Here is an 8,898-nt window from a genome sequence, read left to right as displayed (position 1 = left end):
CTGAAAAGCAAAGGGCAGCAGGCATACTGGGGAAGAAAATCAGATGGTTTGAAGTATGCTCAATCTAGTGGTGAGTTTCTTGTTTTTTGTTTTGTTTTGCTTTTTTGTTGTTGTTGTTGTTGTTTTTTCTACCAGCATGCACCCCAGGGCAGCATGGGTCCTGGAATAATGCACTGGGCAAGAACAGGAAGAACTTCAAAGAAAGGATTGACTTTCTGGCCCGAGGAGTAGAAAGGAGCAGAGAGAGTGGAAGACATCCTTTGTCCCCCTTGGAAACCCATGCCTGCAGCTGCAGCTGTCACAGTGGTGACAGTGGATTTGGGTAGGCACCTAAAACTCTGAGGAAGGAGAATCCTTTTCATAGGAGGAATATGTCTGAAGAGTGTGATGGAATCTCTGTTGCATTTTTTTTTTTTTTTGTCTCTCTAGCCTCCTGCTGCTTGACTCTGCACATATACACACTTGCAGTAAGCATACAGCAGAACCAGGAAACTAAACTGCTCAGATTTCTAAGCAGAGGGCCAAGAAAGCAGATACCTGGAAGCAAGAGACTGAGGAGGAACTGCAGAAAGGGGAAGCTCAAGAAAGTGACATACCAATTGTATATGAACTCTTGGGCTTGCTTCAAGCTGAGTCTGCATGGATCTGACCCCAAACAGCATACTAAAGGTTTTGAGAACTATGGAGTAGACCACTTCCTGGGATTCAGTGTTTGTAATTAGTGGTGCACACATAAAACTGATCTAAAGAACACTGGAAAGTCTTTGAAACTAAACTGACATTAAAACCATAGCTTATACAAAGCATGTTAGAACGTACATCTTGAAATCACATTCATTAGTCACCCGCAAAAGCAAAAAGCAAAACCCCAACATTCTTCATAAGTTGTATGAAGGCTTATAACTTTATAACAATATTCAAAATGTTCAGCATATAGCCCCAAATTAATCAACATAAGGAAAATCAGAGAAGCCTGATAAATTCTCATTGGGAGGGACAATGAACATACACCAAACCCAAGATATCCAGATGTTTGAATGATCAGAGAGATTTAAAGTAGCCATTGTAACATGCTTCAAGAAGTAGAGCAAACATTCTTGAAAGAAGCAAAATATAAAGAGTCTCAACAGAAAACAGAAGTTGTAAAAAAGAGAAAAAATTGGAAATTTTAGAACTGAAAAATACAATAACAGCAACTTTAAAAATCCATTGACTCAATAGCAAAAGAGATGATAGAGGAGTTGATTTGAAGATAGAACAATAGAAATTATGCTTTATAAACAACAGAGAATAAAACAAGAGCCTCAGAGAACTGTGGAGTAAGATTAAAAGGTTCACTGTTTATGCCAGAGTCCCAAACGGACAGAAGGAAAATGCCCCATAGACTTTTTGTTTTTTTCATTTGATGAAATCATAGGTAAAAACATCCAATTCTGGCGAAAGACATAAACATACAAATTCAAGAAATGGAGCGAACCTTAAACAGGACAAAATAAGGAAATCCACTCTCAGATACATCATAATCAAACTTTAAATCTAAAGATAAAAAAATTGAGAGATGCCAAAGAAAACAACACTTTATATATGAGGGAAAACTATCAGAAAGATTGCAAACTTTTTATCAGACCAGAAGGCAGTGGAATAACATTTTTTTTTCTTTTTTTTTCTGAGACGGAGTCTCGCTCTGTCGCCCAGGCTGGAGTGCAGTGGCCGGATCTCAGCTCACTGCAAGCTCCGCCTCCCGGGTTCACGCCATTCTCCTGCCTCAGCCTCCGGAGTAGCTGGGACTACAGGCGCCCACCACCTCGCCCGGCTAGTTTTTTGTATTTTTTTTTAGTAGAGATGGGGTTTCACTGGGGTTAGCCAGGATGGTCTCGATCTCCTGACCTCATGATCCGCCCGTCTCGGCCTCCCAAAGTGCTGGGATTACAGGCTTGAGCCACCGCACCCGGCCGTAATAACATTTTTAAAGTTACTGAAAGGAAAAGAAAAAAGCCTGTCAACTCAGAGTATTATATCTGATAAAATTATTCTTCAGAAATAAAGGCAAAATAAAGACGTTGCCAGGTGAAGGAAAACTAAGAGAGTTTGTTACCAGCAGACTTGCTCTAAAACAACCTGTTGACATTTGAGATTGGATAATGCCTTATTGTGGTAGGCTGCTCCATACAGTATAGGATGGTTAGCAGCATCCTTCTCACCAAGTTGTGACAATAAAAAATGTCTGCAGACATTGCCCTTTGGAGGCAAAATGGCACCCAATTGAGATCACTTCCTTGAAAGAAATATGAAGGTACTTGTTCTGTTGGAAGGGAAATGATGACAGAGGGAAGCACGGAACTTTAGAAATTAAAAGAAGGGTCATAAAATCATAAACATCTAAGTCAATACAGTAGTCTATTTTTCACCTTTTAAGTTCTTTAAAATACGTATAATGGCTGAAGTAAAAGCTTTAACATTGTCTGATGAGAATTGTCAGTGGCTATAGATACATGTGACAACTACAGTGGAAAGTGAGGAGGGTACATTGGTGTATGTGGTGATGAGATTTCTGCATTTCCACTTGAAGTGGTAAAATATTAATTCTAAGTGGACTATGAACAATTGGCATGCATATTGTAATCCCTAGAGCAACCACTAAAGACTACATGAGGAGATAGAGTCAAAAAGCCAATAGACAAGTTAATTATGATTGAATTATAAAAAATATTCAAATAATTCAAAGGAAGGCAGGAAAAGAGAAACAGAAGAATAAAACCCAAATGGAACAAGCAGGAAACAAGAAAGTGGTAGCCTTAAATCCAAGCATATCAATAATTACATTAAATGCGTATGGCTTAAATACACTGATTAAAGAAAGATTCAATCAAATGTGGGCTACAAGAAATCCATTTAACATATAGTGGTACGGGTAAATTAGAAAGAAAAGAAAGAAAAATGATATAGTAGGTAAACACTAATCAATAGAAAGCTGGAATGGCAATATTAATGTCAGACAAATGAAAAGTTAGAGTGTGGTAATTAAAAGGATAGAGAGAGACACTATAGAATGATAAAATAATACTTTTCTTTTTCTGTGCAAAAATATTATCTGACCATGTGGCAGTCCTAGAATCTCTCTGAACCCATTCTGGTTAGGTTGGTGCCCGATTTTGGAATCATTCTTTGCTCACTTAAACTCTGCTAAATTTAAAAGCAAAAAAAAAAAAAAAAAAAAAGATCAATTCCTCAAGAAGCCATGACAATCCTAAGTGTGTAGGCGCATAACAATAGAGCCTCAAAATACATGAAGCAATATTGACAGCACTGAAAGGAGAAATGAACAAATTCACAATTAGAGGTGGACACTTAACACTTCTCTCTTCTCTCTTGGTAATTGATGAAACATATTAACAGAAAATCATCAAATGCATATAAAAGAACAAGATATGGGGTATCAGTGACAGCGGCACAGTAGTGACTAGGAGTCTGGGTGGGAGTTCACCAGCGCACACAAGGAAAGCAGCGGTCTAGGCAGAGGGCACAGGGAGCGCTCCTGCAGGCTGGGACCCAGTGTGGAGCTTGGTCAGAGAGAATCCCATAGAGCTGAGGGTCAGGAGAAGCATCCAAATTATTGTCCCTGCCACTGACCTCAAGCACATTGACTGTGCCTCTCCTCAGCGACGGACACACAGCCAGGGTCTGTCCTCACCCAGGACACCCTCCTGCTTTGTCACCTCGTGGGCCAAGATGACTTCTGGTGCCCCAGCCCTTTTGTCTGCATTTCAGGCAGCAGGAAGGAGAAAGAGAGGAAAAAGGAGCATCCCTTCTTTCTTCAGGAGGCTTTCTAGAAGTTCCCTCAACACTGTGGTTTTGATCCCATTGGCTGTGATGTTGTCAGGAGGCTGCACTGAGTTGGCAAGTGAGGCTTAGAGACACAGCGATGCTCAGAACAAAATCAGAGCTCTGTGACTAAGGGCAAGAGATTCTGCTGATGAAGAGATTGACCACGGGCCAGTGCCTGGGCAGGGCTCAAGCCTGGCTGCCTGCCTCTGACACCACACCTGTATGCACACTGCATGGGGACCCTGTCTGCTTGATTCACCCACACCCAGGGTGCTGGGTCTTCCCATCTCATGGATGATGCCTCTTCTGAGCCAGCTCCAGCCCTGTGAGGTCCTGCTTCTGGAGCTTCATGGCCCCACGTGCACTGCTCCTTTTAAGCCTTGAATGGCTAAGCTCTGCAATCTTCCATGCTTCATGACGACAGCTTGCGGTGGAGTCTGGAGCAGATTATGCCTCTCTTTTTCACACACAGGGTTTGGTCAAAATAACTTTTGCAGATGGTCCTCCAAGGACTAAAGTTTTCTTACAGATTTCAGAGGTCTCCAATCAAAGGCAGCCAGGAGGGCTCCCTGGGGAGTGGGGGTAGGGCTGTGGGCCCCCTACCTCCTCCAGCCCAGTTCTGATTCCTTAGGCCTCAGATGTCTGAGTTGACTTTTTGATGAAAGTCACCCGAGAATGGCTCTTGCAGGAGGAATCTGATTTCTGAACATTCTGTTTCAATAGTGTTTTGCCGGCAAACTGAGATGCAGACACTTCAAGTGACTCGCTTAAGTTCACAGAGTCTGGGGGAGCCGGAGCTTGCTCTAAGTCACTGTGGTGCCTCCCGACCTGTGCTCCAGTGCCTTGCCTGTTTGAACATGTTTACCTGACTACGCAATTGCTGTGCAACTCCTCCCCTGTGTGTGTGTGTGTGTGCATGTGAGCCTGTGTGTGCATGCGTGTCTCTGTGTGTCTCTGTGTGCATGTGTTCGTGTGTTCCTGTGTATGTGTCTGTGTGGGGTGTGTGTGCCTGTGTGTGCGTGCCTCTGTGTGTGTGCATGTGTGTCTGTGTATGTGTGTGCCTGTGTGTGTGTGCATGTGTGTGTGAATGTGTGCATATAAGAGTTGTCTTTGCCCTCACAAAGTGGGCTGGAATTGAGACCTGTATGCACTGTTTCCGCAGAACCAGCAAGGAGCAGGCACAGGAGGAAGTGCCAACTGGTGCTTACTTGATAGGAAAGTGGGCTTAAAGGTCAGGTTACCCAGCTCCACTCCTTTGGAGGTGCAGGTGACTTCCCTGGTGAGTGAGGTGGAGTGGGTCAGGGTCGGGTGGGTGAGCCCACTGCTCTGCAGAGTTTTTGTGCTAGTGTCAGGTCACACCTGCATCCCCTGTGACCAGAGCCACTTGTGTAGGAGTGTGTGTGCTTTGAAGTGTTCAGATCTCCTGGGTTTCAGGGAGGAGAACCTGGAACCTGGTGAGTAACTGAGGCCTCACTGACTACACTCCAGGGTCCTGGTAGGATCTGAATTCAGGGCCTGGTTCTCCTGGGACTGCTTCATCTGAAGGGGCATTTGCCTGCTGGGGAAGGTGCAGGTTGTCCTCTCCTTGGGTTGTGGGGCTTAAGACTCCTCTTGGAGAACCAGGTCGGACTTTTTTCCGTATTAGAATACTTACTTTTCTAGGATCATGTGCAGGTTTATTTTGTATGGGGGTCTGGAGGGGTTCTGCCCACCAGGCCAAGACCAAATCCCAGGTCATATCTCCTCCCAAGCATACTTACCTTCCTCCCCTCAAAAAAGCACAGAATGTTTAAGAGGGAAAATCCACAGCAGGTAGACTGGGAGTCAGTCAGGTGAGTGAGAGGCCAAGGGGTAAGCAGTGCATGCAGCTTGGGGGGACCCTGTTTCTGTTTGATGTGGCTTGGGGGGCAGGGCCACCAGGCCCAGGGAAGGGAGAAGGCTGCCTGAGATGCCCTGGGCAATAGGACACCTGGTCCTGGGAGGGGCTGAAATGGCTGCTCCCAGCCCAGGCTCCAGGCAGTGTCAGGCTTCCCATCTGGTCCCTTGAGCTTCTGCACAGGCTGTGAGCAGGCTGGGAGCAGGTGGGGCCAAGGGAGGAAGGCCCAGAACTCCCTCTACTCTTTGCCACCCTGGAACAGTTGCCTGGGGGACCGGAAGCTCTTCTTTAAGCAGCTGGAGTGCGGTTGCTGATGCCTTTAGGTCAGACTGGTGGTTCCCAAAGTGTGGGCCCTGGGCCAGGATCATCGACCTCCATGGAGCTGGTTGGAAATTTGGAGTCAGGGGTCTCATCTTGACCTGGGCTGAGCAGAAGCTGGTGGGGGTTGTCCTTTAACAGCCCTTCAGGACCTGGAGGGAGCTTACAGTTTGAGCACCACCAAGATTTGACATTAGGAGTAGGAGGATTTGGGTGGAGCACTCCTCTGCCGACTGATGAGCTGAGTGGGTGTGGGGAGCTCAGCTGCCCCCAGCCTGCTAGTTCCCAGCCCCGCTGGACTCTCCCTCCCTACCGGGACCAGCATCTCCTGACAGGGCTGGAGGGACTCAGTCTGGTAGTCCAGTTACAGAACACAATTCCCTTCTCCTCCAGCCTCCTGGCCACAGTCCTCAGACCTCACCAGTCACGAAACAGAGACTGGGATATGGGGCCTACTCCCAAAGAGGCCAACCACAAGCAGAAATCTTTTATTTTCCTGAAGTTTTGTTCATCTTCAAAATGTGGGCACATTTTCAGGACTCTAGTTCATGATGCAGGCCTGTTTGTTTTCTTATGAAAATAAGTCAGTTTGCCATGGGGCATGCATATCTATGTGGCATCAGGAGGGCAGCACCTTTTCGGCCAAGCTGACATCACTTTCCTGGCCATTGTGGAGGGGCCCCCTTTCTGTCCTGGGGAGGGCATCGGCACCAACTGGCGTCACTAGGCACTGAGCAGGTACAGGGAGCAAGTCCCTTCCAAACACTCTTGAATTTAATTCAGTTCTCAAAGCCACTCTGTAAAGTCTTCCCATTTACAAGGACACAGGGCAGAGTGCAGGTGAAGACACGTGTCTGGGATGGCAGCAAATGACTCGGGATTGGCCAAGGGACTGAGTCCAGTGCAGAGGTTGCCAGGCAGAGGGCTTCGGCTGACCCAGTCCAGGGATTCTTAAGCGAACGTCCTGGAAAGAGCAGTAGCTTCACTCAAACATTTGTCAAAATTTTAGACCCTCAGTCTCCCTTACCCCCAACTCAATTGGAGACTCCTGGCCAGGGCTCATAATTCGTGTGGGAATAGACCCTCTTGGGAGTTTGGATGCCCTCTCCTGTTTCAGAACTGCCAGCTTCCATGAGAACCTCAATGTTTGCCCCAGTGGATGTCAACCTGCAGGCCTATGGGGAGGGACCCAGGCACAGTGCAGGATCCCCCTTCCTTTCCCCAGGAGCAGCTCTGTGAGGGTCAGGGAGGGCCTCTGGCTTCACCCAGAAATGGCTCCTTAAAGCAGCATGGACCCCTTCCACCCAGGAGCTCATGGTCAGGACTGCCTCTCTCTCCCAGCGTCTAGAATCCTGTCTCAGAGGTTTTGGGGGAGCCCAAACTAAGATATATGTGTAACCCAGAAGTTTATGCATACTTCTATGAATTCTATGATAGGCTTGTAGCATTTACAGTTACAAAAGCAAACACTTCTACAAGTTAATAGCAAACAGACCTTAAAACCAAAGAAAGTCAAATCAGCAGCATTAATGATTGTGACAGATGAGTCGTATGTAGGCATTCGGTGTCAGCTGCAGCGAGGCCGCGGTCCCGCTGTGTGCTTGGCTGTCTTGAGCTGGCAGGGCCGGACCTCGGCTTTGAACTCTGGGGAAGATGCATTCCCACCACTAACCAGCAGCGTCCTTTGGCTTGAGCACTGACCTTTGCCTCTGAGTGATCCTATCGACTGTGACCCCGAGTCATGCTCTCAGGTCACGGACAGTGCCCAGGGCTGCTTGCTTACTTACATCACATGATCCAAAATGGGTTTTTACATTTTTTTCTTTATAAAGTCTTTTTTTTTTTGGTTAAAAAAATTGTGGTAAAACACATATAATCTAAAATTTGCCGTTGTAACTATTTTCAAGTGCACAGCTCAGTGGCATTAAGTTCATTCACACTTTTGTGCTACCATCACCACCACCCATGTCCAGAACTTTCTCATCTCCCAAAACTAAAACTCCTTACCCATTAGGCAACAGAGCCCCGTTCCCCTCCTCTAGCTCCTGGCAACCACCATTTTACTTTCTGGCTCACGAATGTGACTACTTTAGGTTCCTCGCAGGAGTGGAATCACACAGTATTTGTCCTCTTGGTGACTGGCTTATTTCACTTGGCATAAGTCCTCAAGCTTCATTCATGTAGCCTATCACAGGATTTTTTTCTGTCCTTTTTAAGGCAGGACAGTATTTCACTGCACGGATGTACCACATTTAGTTTCTCCACCCATCCCTCAAAGGACTCTTGGGTTGTTTCCGTATCTATTTTTTTTTTTTTTTTTTTTTGAGACAGAATCTCGCACTGTCACCCAGGCTGGAGTGCAGTGGCATGATACCGGCTCACTGCAACCTCCACCTTCTGGGTTCAAGTGATTCTCCAGCCTCAGCCTCCTGAGTAGCTGGGACTACAGGCATGCACCACCATGCCTGGCTAATTTTTGTATTTTCAGTAGAGACGAGGTTTCGCCACCTTGACCAGGCAGGTCTCAAACTCCCGACCTCAGGCGATCCGCCCACCTCAGCCTCCCAAAGTGCTGGTGTTACAGGATTAAGCCACTGCACCCTGCTTTGTTTCCATATCTTGGGTATTGTGATTCATGCTCCTACACACATGGGTGTACAAATATGTGTCTGAGTCCCTGCTTTCACTTCTTTTGGGCATGTACCCAGGAGTGGAATTGCTGGATCATGTGGTTACAGAGTGTGCTTTTAGTGATTTTTTAAAAGATTTCCATAGGAAAGCAAATAAAAATGAATGCTCTGATCTGGAGAGGTCTTCGTGAAGAACAGCACGTGCCTGTGGGTGTTGGTGAAGACCTCTCCAGGTCAGCGCATTTGTGG

Source organism: Rhinopithecus bieti, unplaced genomic scaffold, assembly GCF_001698545.2.
Source record: "Rhinopithecus bieti isolate Rb0 unplaced genomic scaffold, ASM169854v2 scaffold_16180, whole genome shotgun sequence".
NCBI lineage: Eukaryota > Metazoa > Chordata > Mammalia > Primates > Cercopithecidae > Rhinopithecus > Rhinopithecus bieti.
This window is presented reverse-complemented; position numbering follows the sequence as displayed.